Here is a 22,957-nt window from a genome sequence, read left to right on the forward strand (position 1 = left end):
AGCAAGGGATTGCTGTATGAGAGCAATAGCGTTGTCGGTAGGGAGGGGTGAAAGTGGAGTAGGTGTGGAGGGGCGTGAGTAAAACCGGTTTTGGAAGGACGGGGGAGGGGGTGCGATGGATGTGGGAGATGGACCGCTCACCTGGTGACTTGGTGGAGTCTGTGACTGCATCACGGAAGCTTGCGGTTTAGTAGAGGAGGTGGAGATGCTGGTTGCCGCACCAGAAGTGGTGGACGGTGGCCGCTTGGCAGAGGGCTTGGTTCGAGATTGACTTCTTTGCGCGGTCTCGTGCCCCGGGCTGTTGCTGCTGCTGCTGCAGGAGAGCTGAAGGGCCTCGTAGCGGTTCGAGGTAGGCAGGGGCGGCCAGATGGTCGCGTCGGCTTTAGGGGGTGGAGGGGCGGCGCGGGCGCGATGGCGTCGTTGGGCGCGGTGCCACTTTAGGACTGCAGCGTCGGCGTCTTTCCTTGCGGGGCATTCAGGATGAGACGGTGTGTGGTCGCCCTTGCAGTTCCAGCAGTGTGGTTCACATTCGTGTGGGATAGTCGTTGGGTCTTGGTCAGGAGGAAACGGTTGGCTGCAAATCGAGCACCGAACAAGGCTAGGCTTGTTAGGACAGACGTCGGCACGGTGTCCTATGGCGTGACAATGCGTGCATTGTTTGCTGTGCGGCTTTTGCGGGTAGACGCGGTACACTCCTCTGTAGAAGACGGCATAGCGTGGTAGACGGGGCCCTTCGACGGTGAGCAGAAGTGTGTTGGTACGTCCGAGACGGCGGGCGCTTAGGAGTCGGGTGCCGTCAACACGAAGGTTAGCGGCAAAGTCGTCTTCGGTAAAGTCCATGGTGATGCCGTGTATAACACCACGGGCGTTAAGGGGGTCGTTAGCTACGTACGAGGTGACTTCGTACTGTATGTTGTTCAGTGAAACTTGCTTGAGTTGGAGCAGCTTGTCCGCAGCGGCTGGGCGGTGGGTATCGATGGCCAGGATGTTTTGCGAGGTGCGGAGTTTGATGTAGGTATTGTCACGTTCAGTCTTGGTTAGGCGGGCGGAATCCATGACGGACCGACAGAGCACAGGGAATAAAGTGTTGCCGAGGTTGAGGTGGTTCGCAAATTTCATGACGATCGTGGCTGCGGTGGCTTGCCGGGGCGCCGCGGGAGCACAGTGCTTGTGATTCAGCGCCTGGGCTGCTGACTGGCTAGGCGAGCTCCCCGCCGTTCCGGCTGCGAGCATGCTGGCGAGCGCGGGGGGCGTTGCCCCGGCGGTGCAGATGTAGGCTTGGCTTAGCGCGCCCGGCGTGGGCGGCCAGCCAGATGCTGATGTGCCAAAAAACGGCGCAGAACGCTTGGAATTTTGGTCACCAGGCGTACAGGCGATGAAGTAGCGCTCCTGTAGAACGGTTGGTGGCGATCCGAGGTCAGGAACCTGGACGTAGACGTGATTTTGCTGGAGCTCGGTGTGCGCACAGCCGATCACGGTGGCGCTGGTGGCGCCCTCCTACCAAAGAAGCGTTCTTGCATACCGGCAGAATGCCTCTCAGCACAGGTGGCCTCTCCTCTCGGGACTCTGAGCAGTTCACCCTCGCTAGTTCACTAGCTCTTCTAGACTCCTTGATCTTAGAGATCTCGAGCTCTACCTGCTGGCGTCTTGCTTCTATTACCTTCAAGACGTATTTAACATCCTGAGGTTTTTCCTCGTGTAGCGGCGCCTTTCCACCATTTACTTCTGCAAGTTGAGCCTGAAGGTCCGCTAACCGCGCCTTCGCCAACTCCACCTGGTACCTCACATCGAGTGTGGGTTGGCATAGATAACCCTCCATACCGCCTTCCGTACCTGTCAACTCTCCTACCGGCTCGAACACATGGACAGGGACGTGAACAATGCGACGAAGGAAATTCACAGTTTCGATGCGTCGATCCGCATTGCCAGCTCCTTGGCGTCGGAGTCCACTGCCACTTTCACCGCACGCCGCGATGAGCTGTCGCACGCCGCTGGTCCTGTGCACGTTGTCGTCACTTGCTGTGACCCACCAGTGACTGTCAGTTCTCAACGCGCTGCTTTCCTTGACCGAACGCAGTCTCGCGTCGCTGGACTACTGCCGTGGTCCTTGCCGCTGTCTCTCCCTGCAGGTCCGTTCTCGACTGCTGACCTATTCCCTTGTCGTCGCCTTTTTCCCCGCCTTCAGTCTTCTTCCTGCGCCGTCTTCCGATGGCTGCAGGATCCTGTCGACTGCGCCAGTAAAGTTCAGGTTCTCTATCTTCCTTGCACCAGAGGTGCACCGCCAGCGACGGTTTGTAGACTAGGAGGCTGTATCATTATCTTCGCACCAGGGGTGCCCCGCCAGAGACGGTCTTATGACGAGTTGGGACGCAGAGATAACAAAGGGAATACTTGAAGATTTATATACAGATATTTACATCACATACAAATTTAGGCACTGTAGACAAATTTAACGGCAAAAAGAGAAATTAAGCAACAAAGATACAAAAGAACAAAAAAGTGGATCTGGCTAACACTAGAGAGGGCCCCTACTCGGCATAGCCAAAGATGCATAGCATCTGACCTTAGTTCAGACCCTTTATTCTGGCTCCGGGGCCCGGTTTTAAAGATATAGAGGCCCGGTCCACCTTTAGTAGCACCCAATCATGTTATACTCCTAACATGATTGGTTCATCGAGAGCATGGCCAGCACTCCAGCTTCCCTAGGGTAAATCACTTCTCCACCACAAAATACCAGTAAAAACAAACACACGCACAGACGTGCCAGCATGTGCGAGGTAAAACATTCTCTCTTCCTCGCAAAAAAAAAAAATAAAAGAAAAGCAAGTGCAAACACCCAGTCGTGCCCGCACGTGCGAGGTAAAACATCCTTTCTTTCGTACAAAAATACACGCGGGTCGAGGGACGCCCGTACCTCCTGGCGCATTCGTGAGCGGCTGCGTTCCGAGAAATGAGGCGCTTCGCTTTGAGCGCCCCATCTGACCCCCTCACGCCGGTGGCGTCCATTGAAGACGGCAGCTGGCGGGGTGGTGAGGGAGAGTTACCGGTCCCAATGACCCCGCGTACACTACCGATCCCTTACAGGCCTTGTCCATGTGAAAGGCACTGTTCACATGCTGAGTTAGGATGCGGCATACTTACCTCTCGTGAAGGCTGGCATGTTGAGCTTTACTCCTTGGGCTTCTAGGTAAGGGTCCATGTGAAGCCCCTGTCAGCCATGATCTCATCGCCTGGGATAAAGTATTCCATCACTCCACAGTCCGTCACAATATGCTTGTCAGAGGCACGGCCCCCATACGATTTTGACACGTAAATGATGCCGTTCGGTGCTATAACTGCTAAAAACTTGACAGTGTTGCATGCTTTATATGAACTGTATGTCTGAGCCCTGGGCCTTTGTTTTTTGGCCCTTTGCAGAGGCACTTCCGTGCAGTCCATAATGCATGTGGTATTCTCATAGCTATTTTTGATAAATGCCTACTTTATGGTGCTTGCTATGCGAGACTTTGGCAACCAGACAAAGTATTTCATTATTGTCTGTAGACATCTCAAAATTTTAGTGAAAATATTGCAAGCAAGTGATGTAGAAATTGAAAACCTCCAAGCAAGATCTTTGTACAAAAGGCGAAGTCTGAGGCGCATCAGTGTTGGCAGCAGCTGATCCTCCAGTGGCACTTGTGAGGGTGGTAGCAACAACTGTCGTAGGCTTTTGGAGAGCCCCTGAAACATGTCCTCTGTCAGCCCAGTGTAAAACTTAATGTCAGCTGCTGACATCCTTGATCTAACAGATCAAGGTAGAGAAAGGCAGCGGCTGCTACTAATAAGATTTTCCAATTAAGCTGGCCAAAAGGGTCTGTAATGCCCTACGATATATATACTGACAACCAGATTTAGGGCAAAGGAAAGCTTTATTATAAAATAAAGAAACCTATGTATACTTACAAAAATGAATTTTATACAGAGAAATGCAACTGGATGATAAACTGAAAAAAAACTCAATCACGACCTCCAATTTTTCGTTGCACGTCCCCCAGCTTCTGTGCGAGGTGCTTGCGAACAGCTTTCAGTCTCTTCTCTGCCAGCTCCTTTGGTACGTCTCCCATGTAGATATGGTACAGAGCTGCACAATAGAACAAAAATAGGCCACATTTGAACACAACTAGATACACGATAAATGCAAAAGTGAGATTCAGAATTACCACTCTCATTGTAAAGAATACAGAAACAAATGTTCACCATTAAAGGGGCCATGAAGCCTACTTTCGTGCATACCCTTGTTGTAGCACTTCATTCCCAACACATTAAATTACAATACCCCAAACTTTCAGTTGATTCCGTGCTGCAGATATCTTTAAAACAATTTTCGTTTCCTTTGCGAACTGACTGCTTGTCTGGCAACCTCTGATTGCTGACGACACATGGGCCTACCCACTCCGCGTCTGCTGTGTGTTGTTGGATGCATTGAGATGCTTGCATGAAATCCAAAGACAGCGATTGCTCGAAACAACGGCAATGCTTATTTATACATTCTGTGCAGATATGTCAATTGCACTAGCTTTGTCGCAGCAAGATCGGAGAACGCGCACAATGACTTGCCACCAGTCGCTGAGAACGCTAATTTCACAACCAAATAGATAAATCAGGTTACTGGCAGAAAGGATCTTAGCGAGAGCCACACAAACAGTGTGGAGATCTCCGAAAGTGCTGTGATAGAGCACTTTCAGTTTTGCAGTTTTGGCTGCAATTAGGACATTGCAGTTGTTACAAACCTCGGATAAAATGAACAGGATCTCCATGACTGTCACGCTTTTTATAAGTGAGCGCGACTGTATTTGGCTGAAAGCAAAGTTTGATTGCCTAGGCGTTACTCAAAGCAAAGAAAAAAAAAAGCACTAGCACCTTTCAGAGAACAGACTTTTTCCGGTGTAAGTGCCGGTTTCGCCTCGGTTCTGCCAAGTGACCGGCACTTATTTGATAGCATGCCTGTTACGCTGCGGCTCTTTAGCTCGTCAGGTGTCCAATACACCTGAGCAGCACCGCGGCAGAGCATAGAGTCTGTTGGTGCTCTCAGGAGCATCTGCCAGGCACTATTTACATACTATGTAAATGCACATTTTGTCCACATCGCAAAATGGCTAACGTTGGTAACCAAAAAATATAACCAAATAATGCACTCACCACATGCAAATATTTTTTGTGTCAGACTCTTCTGCAGGTCTGCATTCAGAGCCCGCAGCTCCTTTACTTTTTTCTTCAGCTCTTCCATCTCCTGTGTACACGCACAGGTGTCATGAGGGGGAGCATCAATGGCACCTTTTTCTGCCATGCGTAAGAGGGTACGTAAGAGGGTTGTACGTAAGAGGGTACAAGCTCTACGTACGCGTTCGTTAGTTTCGTTCACAATTAAGGAACTGTGGTAAAACTTAACAACTGTGGTTTAATTGGCCGAATGGTAAAACAAGAAAACTTTACAGAGAGATTGGAAGCACTACCCTTCCGTTGAGCGTCTCACAAAGCACTGTCTTTGGATGCCGGGCCGAGTCTTCCTTTCTCCCTCTTCTGCTGCCGCTCCCGCCTCTCCGACCTTGGACAGTGGAGTTCCTGGAAAACGGCGACGGGCACTGCGCTGTCCGACCTCAAAGCCAGCCGCCCAGTTCAGGGACGGCCGCGGGAATTCCTTTCGGGTGCCTGCTGCTTGGCCGGCTCGCGCACATACACTCACACACGCACACACACGCGCATACACACATGTACAAGGGTCCTTGGCCGGGGAAGTCGCGTGTCGAATGGCGCCGCGTCTTGTCGCCCTTTTCGTCTCCGACACACTCCCCCCCGAAATGACGAAGTCGTTTGCTAGCCGGAAAGTTCCAGAGGGTACAGCCTGCTGGTTCTGAATGCTTTTCAACTCTTTGTGAAAGCCCCCCCTCTGCTCGTTGCGGATCCAAAATATTTCAGCCTGATCCAGTCCTTTGCCGGTAAGAGCCTTGAGACGAATCGAAGCACCCAAGCTGTGACTCTGATCAGTCTTGTGAAGGAGCTGTAGCGCTGAATGTCCATTAATGCAGGGAAAGGCACGTGAGATGACATGGCTGGTAGCACCTTCGTTGGCTGTTTATGCTCCAGTTCCGCATCGGTGAACGTGTTTTGCACCAGGCGAGTGGTCAGTTAGCTCTATCTGCATGGCACGCAGCTCCTCTTTCAATGCTGCTCAGGTTTCTTTTAAGGTTTCATCATGTTGCAGGTCCTGCAGCAGCTCTTGCTCATGCTTCTGCCGCACTTCCTTCCGGACCTTCTTTGTTGACTGTGGTACCTGTAATTTGACATTTATCGAAATAACCATAATTTCACATTGCAACATGCCACTACAGTCCATTTACATGTTTTCTAGGTCGGCTCCTTGAAAGTATTAAATCAGAACGACTCATTGTACAGGGCACCTCATGTAAGCACTCTAATGGTACGCCCACACTTGCGACAAAAATGCGCGCGACACGCCGCACGTGGCAAGCGCCCGCGTGGCAGATGCGCGTGGGCAAGTCCACAGTCGCATTTTGCGGCACGCGGCAACGGCGCGTGGAGTCAGGCGCTGTCTCGTTCCATTCGATACTTCTCGTGACAACGCGCTCTCCGTTCTGCCGATTCCATCGGAGGTGTCTGTGTTTTCTTGCGCCACTGCCGACCACGCTCAGGCATGTCGGATACGGACGAGCAGCTACACTGAGGGCCAGGCGCATACTGAGGGCCAGGTGACTGCAACAGCTTCATACTTGGTTTTAATCTTGATTTCACGGGTTGCAACTCCACTCTGCACAATAATAGCAACACCTCCTGAGAGCCTATCAGCTTGCTCTCGGTCGCACCGAAAGACTTGATACTTCTTTAGGATATTCTGATGTTTGGGACCTAAGTTTGTCTCCTGTAGGCATAAAGCCACAGGGGAAAATGTGTTTAGAAGTTCTTTTATATCAGAATAGTTATTTAATACTCCACGACAGTTCCAATGTATAAGGAACGCCATGTTGGATGATTTTTGGGAGTGTCGTAAAGAAGTTACAGTAGAGGATTAGGGGGTGCCATTCTGGGCTCTTGTCTTTTCTTTTTCGCTCAAGCGAGCTGCGCCGCCGCTGAAGCAGGGGCGAGTTTTGCGTTGTGTCCATCGCCTCGCTAGAGGCTCTGGAGGTCCGCGGAGAACCCACTGGTGTGCGGTTTGTAGGCCTCTCCCGACTGGGGAAGCCTTGCGGGCGGCCGACCCGGAGGCCGGCGGGCCCTTCTTCGAAAGCGGCAGAGCAGCTTTCGCTGCATCTGCCCGTGGCGCGGATGGCCCTGCCTCAGGCTCACTGCGTGTGGCCTGGGCAGGTGCCGAAGCCTGGTGTGATGCCCCGCCCCGTCGCATCACATCGGCGAAATTTGTTCTTGCTGTGAAGAGGAATGTGCCTTGTGTTTGACTGAATCGTTGACGTTTCTTTGAAAGTTATGTTTTCTTTTGTTTTCATGGTTATTATTTCCTTTTCTTTTTTCCAGGTCGGACACGACCTCGGGTACGCGGGTTGATCCCCTTCACATTTAGCGCACTGCGGTGCTGCATTGCAATTTTCAGACTCATGATCGTGTGATGAAAATTTGGCACAGGTTTTGCAGCCGCAACAACTCTGAGAGCCATGACCGAATTTCTGACATTTGAAGCATCGGTGAGGATTTGGGACAAAGGGTCGTACTGTTACTTTCAAATATCCTACTTCTATGGATTCTGGGAGCTGGCTAGAGGTAAAAGTGATGACTATATGCTTTGTGGGTATTTCTTTATTATCTTTACGGATGTTTATTCTTCGGACTTCAGTGACGTTTTGTTCTTTAAGGCCCTCCAGCATTTCTTCCTCGGTGAGATTCAAGAAATCGTATTCTGAAATGACACCTTTAACTGTGTTCAGTGATCGGTGAGCACTAACAGAGACAGCAATGTTTCCAAAGTTTGTTACATCTGGATGTTTTGAATACTGTGTTTGGTCACGGATCTGGAGGAGGATGTCGCCGCTGGCTAGTTTTGTTACCTTGTAGCCAAGGCCCAAGGCGTCAGTCAGAGATTTAGAGACTATGAACGGGGAGATTTTCCTGGTAGGCATTTCTGCTTCTTCGCTATGTATCACATGATACTTCGGGAACGTTTCCTGTTTTTTGGTTATGAACTGAGCAGTTGCTTCGGTCCGCCCTCTTTTATGAGGGCGATCATTTTGTGGGGTAGGGGGAGCCATAGAATGTATGTGTTTTTCAGCCGTGGTGCCAGCCACCCACCATGGAGCCCTACGAGGGGACGGGGCAGAAACTTGAAAGCAAGCCCTGCCCACGCCAGCTGCACACCCCAACTATAACCCAATATGACGTAACACAGGGTAGTTCGCCACACAAGGTTAATCCTCGCCGCCTGGAAAAAGGAAAAAGCCAATAAGAGAGGAGCGGACAGGAAAGTTTCGAGAAAGAAAATAGGAAAGTGAAAGATGAAGGGGAGGACAGGAAAAGGCGAGTGCCGATTTCCCCCGGTCGGGTCAGGCCGGAGGTGCCGTCTACAGGAAGCTGGGACCAAAGTGGTGTGTTGCCTCCACCGAGGGGCCTTAAGGGTCCAAACGCTCGGCATTGGCTCAACCACCAGGATCCCCTTTTCCCCGGACACGGCGATGCCACGCACAGCTAAGTGCGGATGCTCGGGTCTGTGGTGACACATTGCTCACCATCATCCCCTTGCGGGGATGTCCCTGCGGATGCTCGGGATACCCCGTGGTGTCGCCACTCACCAACGTCTGCTGCTGCAGACGCCCCCCTGCGGGGATTCACAATAATACTGCACAAATTTGAGAGCATTCTTTATTGTTGGAATATAGCACAGTATTCATTTGGGCAGCTCCATTTCGGCCTCAAAAATGAGCGAATGAATCTTAAACAGTATCTCTGAGCGTTTTCTTGCCGGAAGCTTTCGCAGCTTTGTGGCCATCCAGTTGGCTGCCTCCTGGCAATCGTCTGGTGGGCTTTCGGCCCTGGGTAGTGCAAGCTTCCTAGCAGTCTAAATTCTGTTTAGTGTGCTGCTGCAGCCACCCAGTGCTTCCTGCACAGCTTCTTCGATTGTGTCATTCTTTCTTCTTTTACTTTAATGACAATGCCGCAGTTTTCATGGGCAGTTAAACACGCATAAAATGTTTTGCAGGAAAAATGAACAGCAGAGCTACCGAGACTGTGGTATCGAGGAAAGTCGCACTTGGGAAGGCTGCGCTGGCGGCTGAGCTCTGTTTGTGCCACTGTTGGACCTTGGTGACGCATGAAAAGAAAAATATCATCTGGTAAGAGAGATACAATGTAGCATTCCTTGAGACAAGCTCACCCGGAAGATGCTTCAGCCTCAGTCGGGGTTGGACTGAGCAAGCTGAAATAGAGAATGTGTTTCGATGAGACAATAGGATATCAAACGTCCAGTATGTGGTGCACAGCATTTTACTGCCAGCAAGACAATGTTTCTTTTGTGCAAGTCCTGTTGTTTGTGGTACAACGAGTGTTGCGGCCGATATTATGCATTCAGTAAACTTCTCATTAATTTCATCTGTGCTGAGGTGGTCAGAAAAATCATTTTCCAGAGTGGCACTTCTTGTAAAAAGTGACCAATCGGCGAGGTGAATTTTCCAGCGCCGTGGTCTTGTGGCAATGATTGGAATAGACGATGATAGCCTGATGACAGTAGGTAAGTGATCACTGCCCATGGGGTCATTTAAAACATCCCATTTAAAATCGTTAAAAAGTAATGGTGATGCGAAAGCTAAATCGAGAGAGCTCATTTTTCCTGAGCTCGGGCAGCAATATGTGGCTTTTCCCGTGTTTAAACGGCAGATATTATTTGAAAGTATAAAATCTTCCATTGTTTGGCCTCTAGAGTCACAGCGTTCGCTTCCCCAAAACGGAGAGTGGGCATTACAATCACCAACTACCAGAAATGGCTCCCTCAGTTCATCGATCAGGCCTTCTAGATCTTGGCATGTTAATGTGATGTGTGGGGGAAGATATACAGAACATATTGTTATGGTTATGTAGCTCATGAAGCTACGCAACGGCCTCAAGTTTTGTTTTCAGTTTGATTTCTTGAGCCGGGACACTGCTTTGAATGACGATTGCGACGCCTCCCGAGAGTCTATTTGCATGCTCACGATCACGCCTAAAAGTTTTATAATGTTTTAAGATATTTGAATGTTGTGGACCAAGATTGGTCTCTTGAAGACATAAAGCTAGGGGCATCACTGACCCTAGAACATGTGTTATATCACTGTAGTTCCTCAACAGTTCCATTGAACTACAAATGTCATGTTTGTTTTTTTGGGTGGGAATGGAATGGAAGGAATTTACTGTTCTGGGCCCGTTACTGGGGTTCTTTCTTTTCTTCGCTCGAGAGAGCCAGTCCGCCGCTGCAAAGTGGGCGGACTGGGAGTTGCATCCATCACCTCACCAGAGGTGCTGGAGGACCGCGACGCCGCGGGTGTGTTGGTGTCGGGCCTGCGGGGTGCCGACTCGTGGGCCGGTACTTGCTTTAGAGATGGCAGGGCAGCCTTCGCTGTTCCTGCCTGGGGTGTGGGTGGCCCTGCCACAGGCTCCGTGAAGGTGGGCCCTGCAGATGCCTGAATGCTGCGTGGTGCACCGCCCCTGCAAAGTTTGTTTTTGTGGAGAACGTGAAGGTGTTCTTCTCATGGTAGAGTTGTCTTGCTTCCTTGAAAGTGATGTTTTGTTTTCATTGTTATGATTTCTTTCTCAGCCGTCCAAGAAGGACATGACCTAGAATATGCAGGATGATCACCTGCGCAGTTTGCGCAATGAACTGCTGCTCCTTCAGTTCTCAGAAGCATGGTCTTTTGAGGCGCATTTAGCGCAAGTTTTGTGGCCACGGCAACTCTGTGACCCATGTCCGTACCTTTGACAGTTGAAGCACCTTCGTGGATTCGGTACGTACTGACGTACATTTATTTTCAAGTAGCCTGCTTCGATGGTCTCTGGAAGTGTGCTGGAGTTGAATGTCAAAACAATATGTTTCGTCGGGATTTCTTTGTCGTCTTCCCTTATTTTAATGCGGTGCACATTTGTGACATTCTGGTCACTGAGACCCTAAAGGATTTCTTCCTCAGTGAGGCAGACAGTCTGCTTCGGAAATGACACCACAGACACTGTTCAAGGAACGGTGTGGAGTTATTGAGACTGGGGTTTGTTTCCCCGACTGACAATATGGTGGAGAGCTTGGAAAGTTGGCCGTTGTCTTTAAGCTCCAGAAGGAGGTCACCACTAGGCATTTTTTTTTAGCTTGTAACCTGTGCCCAAGGCATCGGTCAGGCTTTTTGCTACCAAGAATGGAGATATCGTTCGGGCAGTTTTATCTGTCGCTTCGCTGTGGAGCACATGGAATTTTGTGAAAGTTTCTTTAGATTTCTGGATGTACTGAGCTATACCATCGGTCCGCACTCTTTTCTAAGGGCGATCTGGTTTGGAAAGGAGGGGAGCCATAAAAAAATTTAAAAATTTTAGTTTTTCGGTCATGGTGCCAGCCACCCACCATGGAGTCCAACAAGGGGACGCGACAGGAACTTGAAAGAAAGTCCTGCCCACGCCAGCTGTACACCTTAACTATAACCAAATATGGCGCAACTCAGGGTAGTTGGCCCCACAAGGTTAACCCTCGCCGCCAGGAAAAAAAGGAAAAACCAAGAAGGGAGGAGGATACAGTGAAAGATAAAGGGGAGGACAGGAAAAGGCGACTGCCGATTTCCCCCGGTCGGGTCAGGCCGGCTTGCCGCTCTGCCATTGTCAGAGTAATACGTAGTACTCCGTAGAAGCAAATAGTCTGCGCGTATTTTTATTTCTGCGGGCTTATTTCGCGGCTATATTATCTGCGAATGAAACCATTTATTCACGGAACCCTAAAAAACAAAATAAAGCGAAAGCAAAGCCTCCACGGCTGCAAGGCACTCCATGCGTTGGTCGACTCCGGCCGACGTACGAGGAAGAATTACAAAAAAAGGCGGGAGCCGGATGTTATTTCGATTTAATTAGGAAAATCAGCCACACAGGGCAATAAATCGAAGTTTCTAAGAATGCTCAGACCGTGTAGATCGAGTTCCCGCGGCAAAAAGACGAGTTCAGATTCCTCTTCAGTGCACCTTTAAGGGGGGACACTGGTCTTGAAATGAAAATTTTATTAATTTAGTCAGCTATGAAACTTTCAGGACACATGTATTTTTGTGCGCTGATTCTAGATATGTAATTTAATTTCATGTAAAACAATTCCTTGAGCACTTGTGCAATTTTTATGCAAGTATTTTGCGGAGAGTTTTGAAGAAAATTCGCTGCAGGAAACTCGCTGAAATGTATGCCATTGGGTTTTGCAAGCACCTCTACGGCCCACAAGGCAACAGCAAGGCGCTTGCAAAATGCAGCGTCTGTGGTCTGCGTCATTAGTGCTGCGTCATTAGTAGTGCTGCATCATTAGTAGAACAATGCACGTTCTGTTGAGCAAGCCAAGTAGCAGACGGATGAATAAGCAGCCTGTATAAATTACTGAAAAGCAGTCAGTCGTCTTGCAGAGTAATGAGTCAGTTCCCGTGGTATCTTGAATTTCAACACCAGCCGCCTCTACAGTGGCAGGCACCATTTCTGCAAACAGAAGAACAGAATTATTGCATACCATGAAGTAGCAAAAGGTGCCAATGCAGTTGCTTAGGCAATTAGTAAAGTGGTTCCAGCTTTTGTTCTTACTGTCACATCATTTGGGCAGCATGCACATTTTGATCGTGCTGTGTCATCTTAAAATTACACGCTGGTTTACAAGTAGTAAAATACAACAAAACAAGCAATACCCTTGAAAGACATGCTACTGATCTAATTTATTTAGAAAGCATAACCACTAAGATGACTATGCAAACAAATGGCAAATGATAGTCCAGAATAAAAAATGGTTAAGCATACCAGCTCTGAATATTTTCATCAGCATTGCTTCCTGCAGCTGCCGGTTCAGTTTTATAACTGAGTCCGTTTCCACCTTCTGCCGACAGTTTGTCCTCAAGGGACTTGACCTTGCTTTCCAAAAGCCGAACCTTTTCTTCCAGGTCCTTGACTTGGGGAGAGACTTTAGGGAAGAGGAGTTCTTCCTCGACCGCTCGATGAGCAAAGCCTGCAGCCTGCCTTTGCCTAAACCACAACCAGACACACATTTTTCACTCCACATAGAAACAACATCACAGTGTTCAGTGCATATTACAATACACAGAAGCATCATCTGAAATCTCCCCAAGGAAGCCAAGTAAGTGCCTTTAGAGATGAGCATTAAACATCCGTTTCATCTATATATCTCGCACAGGTTAACACAGAAAAAATTGCAAAGTTGTGGGAAGCGCTAGGAAACGCCAGAACAAGATGACACACACACAGTGAAGCGCATGATGTGTGTCGTCTTGTTCAGGCTTTAAGAACGGTACGATAACTGCTTTTTTCCAAGCCTCCGGCATCTTTCCGGACACCCATATCTTGTTGAAAAATTGAAGAAGTGCTCCTACAGCAGCTTCGGACAGGTGGGCAAGCATTTGATAATGTACATCATCCGGGCCAGGTGCTGTCTGTTTACCGGAGGACAGTACGTTTTGGATCTCCTGAATTGTAAATATTGTATTATATGTTTCGTTTGTACTGCCAGTTGTTGGAAGTTTCTGCTTTTCAGTTGTGTTTTAAGAATGACTGTGTGTAGTGTGAAGAGCTTGAAACGTCAGAGAAATGTTGTCTTAGTATGTCAGCCTGTTCATCTACACTTGTTTGTGTTCCAGGGCCTGTTAGAAATGGTACTGTAAAGGGAGAGAGTTTGCCGTGTAATTTACACACCTGTTCCCACATCTTTTTTGATGTACAGGGTGACCGAAAAATACTGTAACGCGAAAAGACAACAATAACTTTTCAAAAAACAAACCAATTGAGGCGCGCTTTTTTTTATTCGTAAGCGCACTAAATTCTCGAAAACAGTTGCCATTTGATTTTCAAAATCTCCACCTCCTGCTTTTATACAGGCCTCCAGACGCTTTCGGAAATTTTTCAAAATAGCCTCGATGCCTTCTGGAGTGATTTCGTTCCAAGCCTTCTGCAGAGCACGTTTCAGGGATTCGATGGTTTTGTGCTTGGAAGAAGACACTTTTTGCTCCAGGATACCCCAGACAGCAAACTCCAAAGGATTGAGATCAGGGGAATTGGACGGCCAAACATCTTTCCCCCAGAAGCCAGGGTGATTCGCCTCACACCACTGGATTGTTTTCTTTGCTCCGTGGGCAGATGCCCAGTATTGCTGCAGCTGCCAGTCAACGTTTTTTGCATTTTCTTCAGCCCAGGGTATGACGACGCCCTCCAGAATGAGCTCATGGTAGGCCTCGGCATTGATTATAACTCTGTTTGAGACAAAAACAAGCTTGGTTTTCCCAGGCCCTGAAATCCCACCCCAAACCATGACGCTCTTGGGTGAATGGGTTTTCTCCACTCTAACATTTCGAGGAGACCCGACTGGCAGCAATTCTCGATGGTTTTGTGAATTCCAGGCCGGTTAAACAGTGAAAATCTTCTCATCTGTGAAGAGAACCCGTTCGACGGCTTTGCCGCGGCTCAGCTGCTTCATTCTGCCGCACTTTTCCAATCTGGAGGCCTTCACGTGGTCCGTAAGCAGCTGGTCCTTTGATGGTTTGCGCACCTGAAGTCCTAGATCTTCTTTTACAAGTAATTGCATGGTGGAGTTGCCAACTCCATGCTCGCGGGCGAGTTTTTGCATGCTCCTCAGGAGATTTCGCTGGACTTCCTTGCTGACAGCCAATTTCAGTTCCCTGGTTCTTGCAGTTCGAGGCCTCCCGCTTCGCAACCGGTCCTTGACACCTCCTGTCTCCTGGAATTGTTTGACGACACGATGCACTTGAACTCGGTGCAATTTAATCATCTTTGCAATTTTAGTAATAGGCATCCCCAGCTTGTGGTGGGCAACAATGAGTACCGCAATTCTTCAGAGACCATTTTTCCTAGAAAATATTGCGGCAATGGCAGTAAAAGTAGTAGTTCTATTTTAGAAAAACACAAGTTACATGAAAAAATCAGCGTCGATGCTCAAAAATGCAAACAATAATAAATAACATGAAATTCAACGCACGTTACAGTATATTTCGGTCACCCTGTAATTGAACTATTGATGGATGAAACATATCTCTGCCATGAGGCTTTCTCAGCACTGCGGTGAACGTACCGTGCTTTAGCTCTCGCCTTTTTAAAATTTAAGAGGTTCTCATGTGTCGGATACCTTCGAAACTTACCACAAGCTCTATTTTGTTGTTTTTTTGCTTCCTTGCAGTCTTTTGTCCACCACACTTTGCGGTTTTGTGACACCACTCCTGAAGACTGCGGAATAGCTAACTGTGCGGCAGTTACGATACAATTTGTGAACAATTCGTTTATCTGGTCAATGCTTAAATTATCTAAAACTATATTTTCTAAAGTTGCGTTAGCTCTAAAAAGTGACCAGTCAGTGAGATGCAGCTTCCAACGGTTTTGTTGGGATGATTTGTGGTGCAGATGTTAAACTAATTCGTACTGGGAGGTGATCACTGCCATATGGGTTGTCAATGACATCCCATTTAAAATCGTTAAAAATAGATGGCGATGAGAAAGCTAGATCGAGGGAGCTCATCCCTCCCGAGCTTGGGCAACAATATGTCGCTTTTCCTGTATTTAAAAGACAGATATTATTTGAGAGGATAAAATCTTCTATTATTTGGCCCCTCGAGTCACAGCGTTCGCTTCCCCAGAACGGTGAGTGAGCGTTAAAATCATCAACTACCAGGAATGGCTCCGGTAGTTCATTTATCAGGCTTTCTAGATCTTGTATTGTTAATGTCATGTGCGGGGGAAAATATACAGAACATATCGTTATGGTTTTGTTGCTAACGGCGCTAACCGCAACCGCTTCCAGTTTTGTGTTAAGATTGATTTTTTTTGCAGGGCCACCGCTCTGAGTGACAATTGCGACGCCTCCTGAGAGTGTTTGCATGCTCGCGATCGCGTCTGAATGTTTTATAATGTCTCAGGATATTTGTATGTTGTGGACCGAGGTTGGTTTCCTGAAGACACAAAGCTACAGGAAGCATTGACCCAAGAAAATGTGTTATGTCGTCGTAATTTCTCAATATTCCTCTACAGTTCCACTGAACTAGAAAAGCCATGTTTATGTTTTGGGGTAGGAGCAACGAGAGGTTTACTTATGTTCTGGGGCCGTTATGGTAGCCCTGTCTTTTCTTCGCTCATGAGAGCGATTCCGCCGCTGCAAAGCGGGCGGACTGGTAGTTGTATCCATCACCTCACCAGAGGTGCTGGAGGATCGCGAAGCCGCGGATGTGTTGGTGTCAGGCCTCCCCCGACGGGGGGAAGTCCTGCGGGATGCTGGCCCATGGGCTGGCACTCCCTGGCTTGTAGTTGGCAGAGCAGCCTTGGCTGTCTCTGCCTGGGGCGTTGATGGCACTGCCACAGGCGCGGTGGGAGTGGCCGCGGCAGATGCCGGAGTGCTGCGTGGTGCACCGCCCCTGCGCGCCACGTCAGCAAAGTTTCGTTTGGCTGTGAAAGAGAATGTATTTGTCAGTGCAAAACGCCTTCTGGCTTCTTTGAATGAAATGTTTTCTTTGGTCTTAAAGGTGCACTGAAGAGGATTCTGAACTTGTCTTTTTGCCGCGGGAACTCGATCTACACGTTCCTAGCATTCTTAGAAGCTGCGACTTATTGCCCTGTGTGGCCGATTTCCCTAATTAAATCGAATTAACGTCCGGCTCCCGCCCTTTTTTTTGAATTCTGCCTCGTACGGTGGGCGGAGTCGACCAACGCTTGAAGTTCCTTTCAGCCAGCTCCATGGAGGCTTTGCTTTCGCTTTATTTTGTTTGTAGGTTTCCATGAATAAATAGTTTCATTCGCAGATAATATAGCCGCAAAATAAGCCCGCAGAAATAAAAATACGCGCGGACTATTTGCTACTACGGACTACTACGTATTACTCCGCCGGTGGCAGAGCGGCAAGCCGCCACGGGACTGGGTGAAAGGCACTAACCGCGTTGGTCGACTCCGCCCATCGTACGAGGCAGAATTAAAAAAAAAAGGGCGGGAGCCGGGCGTTAATTCGATTTAATTTGGGAAATCGGCCATACAGGACAATAAGTCGCGGTTTCTAAGAATGCTAGGAACGTGTAGATCGAGTTCCCGCGGCAAAAAGACAAGTTCAGATTCCTCTTCAGTGCACCTTTAATGGTGATGATTTCTTTCTCCTTTTTCCAGGACGGACATGCCCTGGTGTACACAGCGTGGTCGCCTTCGCAGTTAGCGCAGCGTAGAGCTGCGTCGCATTCCTCAGAATGGTGGTCCTTTGACGCGCATTTCGTGCAAGTTTTGCGGCCGCGGCAACTCTGTGAGCCGTGGCCAAACCTCTGACAGTTAAAGCACCTTCGGGGGTTAGGGATATAGTGTCTAACATTTACTTTGAGGTATCCAACGTCGATGGTTTCTGGCAATGTGCATGTGTTGAAAGTCAGGACCAGGTGTTTGGTATCTATATCTTTGTTGTCCTTGCGGATCTTGATTCAATATACATCAATGACATTTTGCTCGGAAAGCCCTTCCAGCATTTCTTTCTCGGTAAGGTGTAGAAAATCATTTTCTGAGATGACGCCATGGACAGTATTGAGTGATCGGTGTGCAGTGATGGAGACAGGTGTGTCCCCAATAGACACTATGTTACAGAGTTTTGTGGTTTGAACATTGTCTCGGAGTTCCAGCAATAAATCGCCACTGGTCATTTTGGATACTTTGTAGCCAGGGCCAAAGCTTCTGTTAAGCATTTCGATACCATGAAGGGGGATAGAATTCTGGCTTGTTTATCTTGAACTTCACTGTGGACGACATGGAATTTGGCAAATGTTGGTTTCTTTTTAGAAAAAAAAGTTCTCTGCTTCGTTCCGCCCTCTCTTGAGAGAGTGGTCAGGTTTTGAAAGGGGGGGAGCCATAAAAAAATTTAGTTTTTCGGTCATGGTGCCAGCCACCCACCATGCAGCCCAACAAGGGGACGGGACAGGAACTTGCAAGCAAGTCCTGCCCACGCCAGCTGTACACCTAACTATAACCTAATATGACTCCACTCAGGGTAGTTGGTCACACACGGTTAACCCTCGCCGCCAGGAAAAAGAGGAAAAAACAAAGAAGAGAGGAGGATACAGGAAAGTTGTAAGAAAGAAAATAGGAAAGTGAAAGATAGAGGGGAGGACAGGAAAAGGCGACTGCCGATTTCCCCCGGTTGGGTCAGGCCGGAGGTGCCGTCTACAGGAAGCTGGGGCCAAAGTGGTGTGTTGCCTCCGCCGAGGGGCCTTAAGGGTCCAAACGCTCGGCATCGCCTCAACCACCAGGATCCCCTTTTCCCCGGACACGGCGATGCCATGCACGGCTAAGCGCGGATGCTCGGGTCCGTGGTGACGCATTGTTCACCATCATCCCCCTGCGGGGATGTCCCTGCGGATGCTCGGGTTAACCCCGTGGTGTCGCCACTCACCAACGTCTGCATGCTGCAGGCGCCCCCCTGCGGGGAGGCTGAAAAGCTGTATGCCTGCATTCTTCCCACGCCGGTCCCTAGTCGAGTATTTGAGGACAGATACAAACAAAATACGGGCTCTGTTTGGGAGAATTCTAGGGAGGGCATTGGCTGGAGGGGAGTCCTTTGAGGGGGAAAAGCCGCTGCCCTCTTAAGTTGTATCCGACTATAGAGTGGTACTCTGGCATTGTGCAGGAAAGTAAATAAAGTTAGCTGCCAACTACAATGGCATTACTAGTTTATATGACAGTGCGACACATTTGTCACTCTAGCTTCAAATGCTATATGGACAGCGCTGCACATAAATATCCCATTTTCACATGCTAAGCACCAATGAGCTATGAAACAAGCCATCAGTACATTTATATCTTTCTTTAGTAGGCTTGCTTTATGTTTTTTGCATTTTTAAAAGTACTGAGTTTTACCCCGCCGTGGTAGTGCAGTGGTTATGCCACTCAGCTACTGTGCCCGAGGATGTGCGATTGCGATTGAATCCCGGCTGTGGCGGTTGCTTTCGATAAACGCGAAAAGCAAGGCGCCTGTGTGCTGTGCGATGTCAGTGCACGTTAAAGAACCCCAGGTGGTCGAAATTACTCCGTAGACCTCCACAACAGCATCTGTCAGCCGACTCGCTTTGGGCATTAAACACCATAAACCAAACCAGAACCATTCTAAGAGAGTTAACTACTGAGCTAGTCTGTGTTGCACTGAATGCCCTGCAATTATGGCAGAACCATTCCCCACGCCAATTATTCAATAACACTTTTTGTCTCAGTGGAACCAAATAACGTGCAAACTTAGCACCCCTAATTTTTTAACCATGGTGAATGAGAGGAAACACTACAAAACCTGATTTCCATAGAAGTTTCACACATTTAGAAGAGAAAAATTCTGCAGGCCACTTCTTGAGTTCATGCGACACTCTTCAGTACGAAAAATCTGCAGCTTTTCAGATGTGGGGATCGTGTAAAAACTTCCAACCTGAATGTGTTGATGGCCAAAGAAGAACTCGGGTGTTACTTCTGTCACAATGTGGTCGTTTTTCAGTAGACAGCATGAGTCTTTCTCAACACCAGTTTTCAGTGATGAGACATCTGTTGGCAGCACACATTGTGGGGGTTCTACTGAGGAATGGGCCAGCTCAGAGAGCCTGCGACTGACCTGTTCAAGTGGCTTGCTGCTTGTTGTTAGAAGTGCTTTTAACTGGCCCAAACAAACTGTTCTCGAAGGGAAATGCACTAACTCTGTCCAGTGGGCCATACAAAAGGCAATCATCTGCAATGTGGCACATCATATGCACATTATAAACTAAGAACTGTGGACCATAAAGTGAGGCCGCTTGCTGTGCAAAGTACTGAAGGAGCCGTGAAGTGTAGTTCATTTCAATGCACAGCACTTGGTGCAGCAAAATGCGCATGGCAACATGTAAACAGAGGAAGTGCTGGTAGCAGTCTTTTTCCAGCAGGTCACGCAACAAAACAGGACCAGTGTAAAGCAAGAATGCCCTAAATTCAACGGCCTTCCACCTCTCCAGCTCGTCGAGAGACCTTGGTTGCCGGGCAAATTCAGTAGGGAGTTTACTCGCCTCCAATTTCGCACTCAAAATTCTTCTTTGTTGTGCTCCAAGACGGTGGGGCAATGGTCGTGAGATCCATGTGTGCAAGAGCTTGCGGACAACTCCCAAACACACTGAATGCATATAGTCAACAGGAAACTGTTTTACCATGTCAATGCGGAGTTCAATAAGTGGACTCACTCCATGGTGGTGGCCAGGGTCTGCCATAGCTCGAAATGAATCATCGGTTCTGTGCTGAAAGGCAGCGCATATCGGAAACGTCTGCCGACGGTCAATTCGTTCACCTTTTTGACTGTAGCGATCGCAACCGTAAAATCCCATGTGCCTTTTTATGCATTTGACATATGACCTAGCTGGTGCATCGCATATTATGGCAGTTACCGAGATGCTATAATGCGTTCCATGAACATCTATCCCTGACTCCTCTAGGTCCTTCATTTCATCAATAAAAGGCCGCAGAAAGTCCTCAATGTTAGCTGTTTTTTATTTGTCACAGTGAACAGCAACAACAAACGGTCTGTTCTGTACACAGTTTGATACACGACAAAGCACAACCCAAAAGCTGACAGAAGAACTTTTGAAGATAGGAAGGCCATCTATATTTACATGAAGTTCAATGCTGGGGCTCCGTTGAGGGCGGAGGCCTAATCTCACGCGATTTTCAATTTGTGGTTTCAAATCAAAATATACGACATTTCCTTCCACATTTGCTTTTCTCTCTGTTTTCAGCACAGTCCTTGCGTCACTTGGCATTGGATGACCAAGCCTCTGGAAAAGCAAGCACAGATCATTGATGGCCGAGTGCGTCAACGAGTGTTTGAGAGCAATTTCCGTCAGTTCATCACGAACGTTAACACCTGAACCACTTGCTTCTGGGCCAGAAGTGTCAGTGACAGCGTCCGAATCACTGAGCTCTTCAGCGACCAAGGCACGTTCTTCGTCAGAGTCTTCGGAGAAATGTTCAGAGATGCTTACTGAGCCAGAACTTTCACAGTCATATTCCTGAGCAGACTGCTGTGCCAGATATGGACTTCTCTGGAAGCCTATGCGTGCGCCTGAACGGTCAGCTGGTTCAATGTCGCCCGGTAGCCTCGCGCATAGTGGATGTTTCTGATTCATTTTGGTCATGTGAAATGTCACGAAAAAAGTCATTGACCTCTCGCTGCGATCGCCGGTATTTTTCCCACTTACTCATGATTTCCGCATGCTCTGCAGCCGCACAGGCTTAAACCAGCTTGTGAACTCCAGCCACCAACACAACCACCCGTCTGCGATGTCAGTCATGGCACACTGCAGTGCACTCAGTACACACACTAAACACTCACTAAAATACTGTACAAAACAGGGCAATGCACACTTTATCACACACTAGAGATGAGACACCGTGCAAAAGACAAAACAGATAAACAAGGGAAGAACAAATACAACAGCAACACAATGAAAACTACGGTTGGGGATTGGATTGAATTGGATTGGATTGAAGACCAAGTTTTGTCTGCACTTTTTTCTCAGTCTTTATCATCTGGCTCCATCCCTCACGACTGGCGTATAGCCAAAGTAATTCCAATTTTCAAATCTGGCGTCCTCTCTGATCCGCTAAACTATAGACCCATTTCATTGACTTGCACAATGAAATTTCTTCACAAATTAGACTGTTTGCTGACGACTGTGTTGTGTACCGAACCATTGCAAACGACTCTGACCGACAATCTTTACAAACTGACCTCGATTCTATTAACACTTGGTGCCAGCAGTGGCTTATGACCCTAAATCCCTCTAAGACAAAGCTCGTCTCCTTTACTAGAAATTCTTATCGCATCCCAACCACATACTCTCTTAATGACATAACAGTTGAAACAACTTCCACTTACAAGTATCTAGGAGTTTACCTTCAATCAGACTTAACCTGGAACTATCATATTAACTTCATTCTAGCAGCTGCTAACCGTTCTCTTGGCCTTTTAAAACGTAACCTTCGACATGCTCCGGCACACGTGCGTAAACTTGCTTATATTACACTAATTCGGCCTAAAATTGAGTACGCTTCCGCCATATGGGACCCAGATCAAGCCTACATCAAAGATAACATAGAATCCCTGCAAAACCGTGCTGCTCGTTTCATTTATTCCGACTACTCACGTATTACTAGCGTCACGGCGTTAAAAGCTCGTGCTGGTCTTGACAGCCTTTCCCATCGTCGTAAACTTTCCCGATTAACTCTTTTTCACAAAATTTACCATCATCCTTTGCTTCACGACGATTTCTTTCACTTACCCACAGCACTGTTTCCACGCCGTGACCATCCTTTCAAGATCAAACGCATCACATGTCACACTTCAAGTTTTGCCAAATCATTCATACCCAAAACCATTATTGATTGGAACCGGCTGCCTTCCACAATCCCAACTGAAACTAACGCAACATCATTTCATGAACTTTTAAAAAATCAAAGCGATGTGTAGTTTTCTTCTAGTTCTGTTCTGTTCACCGTAATGTGTTTGAGTTTTGCTTCTCGTTCTGTTTATTCCGATGTTTTTATTTTCTTTTTTCTTTTGTTTGCGTCTTGTTGTTCCGCCACATTTCGATTGTTGCTGACTACCAGTTATTGCTCTTTTCTTGCTTTTTTTGCCCTGTTACTCATGTTAAATGTTCCTTCTATGTATACAATTTGTAATGTTTACCACCCCCTATGTAATACCCTCGTGAAGAGGGCCTTTAGGGGTCTTGAGAACAAA

The 22,957-nt window shown here is 48.0% G+C and overlaps 1 protein-coding gene and 1 pseudogene across 1 annotated transcript in view; one reads left to right on the plus strand and one right to left on the minus strand.

The window, feature by feature from the left end:
- The first annotated feature begins 1,405 nt into the window (after positions 1-1,405).
- LOC149360417 (uncharacterized) overlaps positions 1,406-22,957 on the plus strand; it is a 29,966-nt gene continuing 8,414 nt past the window's right edge. The window contains exons 1-2 of the mRNA XM_089572304.1: positions 1,406-13,312; positions 20,952-22,943. The gene's annotated coding sequence lies outside the window, so the exon portion shown is untranslated. The remainder of the gene's footprint in view (positions 13,313-20,951; positions 22,944-22,957) is intronic.
- Positions 3,173-3,858, minus strand: LOC149360418 (uncharacterized; annotated as a pseudogene).

Source organism: Amblyomma mixtum, chromosome 2 (assembly GCF_055824585.1).
Source record: "Amblyomma mixtum isolate Tamu chromosome 2, ASM5582458v1, whole genome shotgun sequence".
NCBI lineage: Eukaryota > Metazoa > Arthropoda > Arachnida > Ixodida > Ixodidae > Amblyomma > Amblyomma mixtum.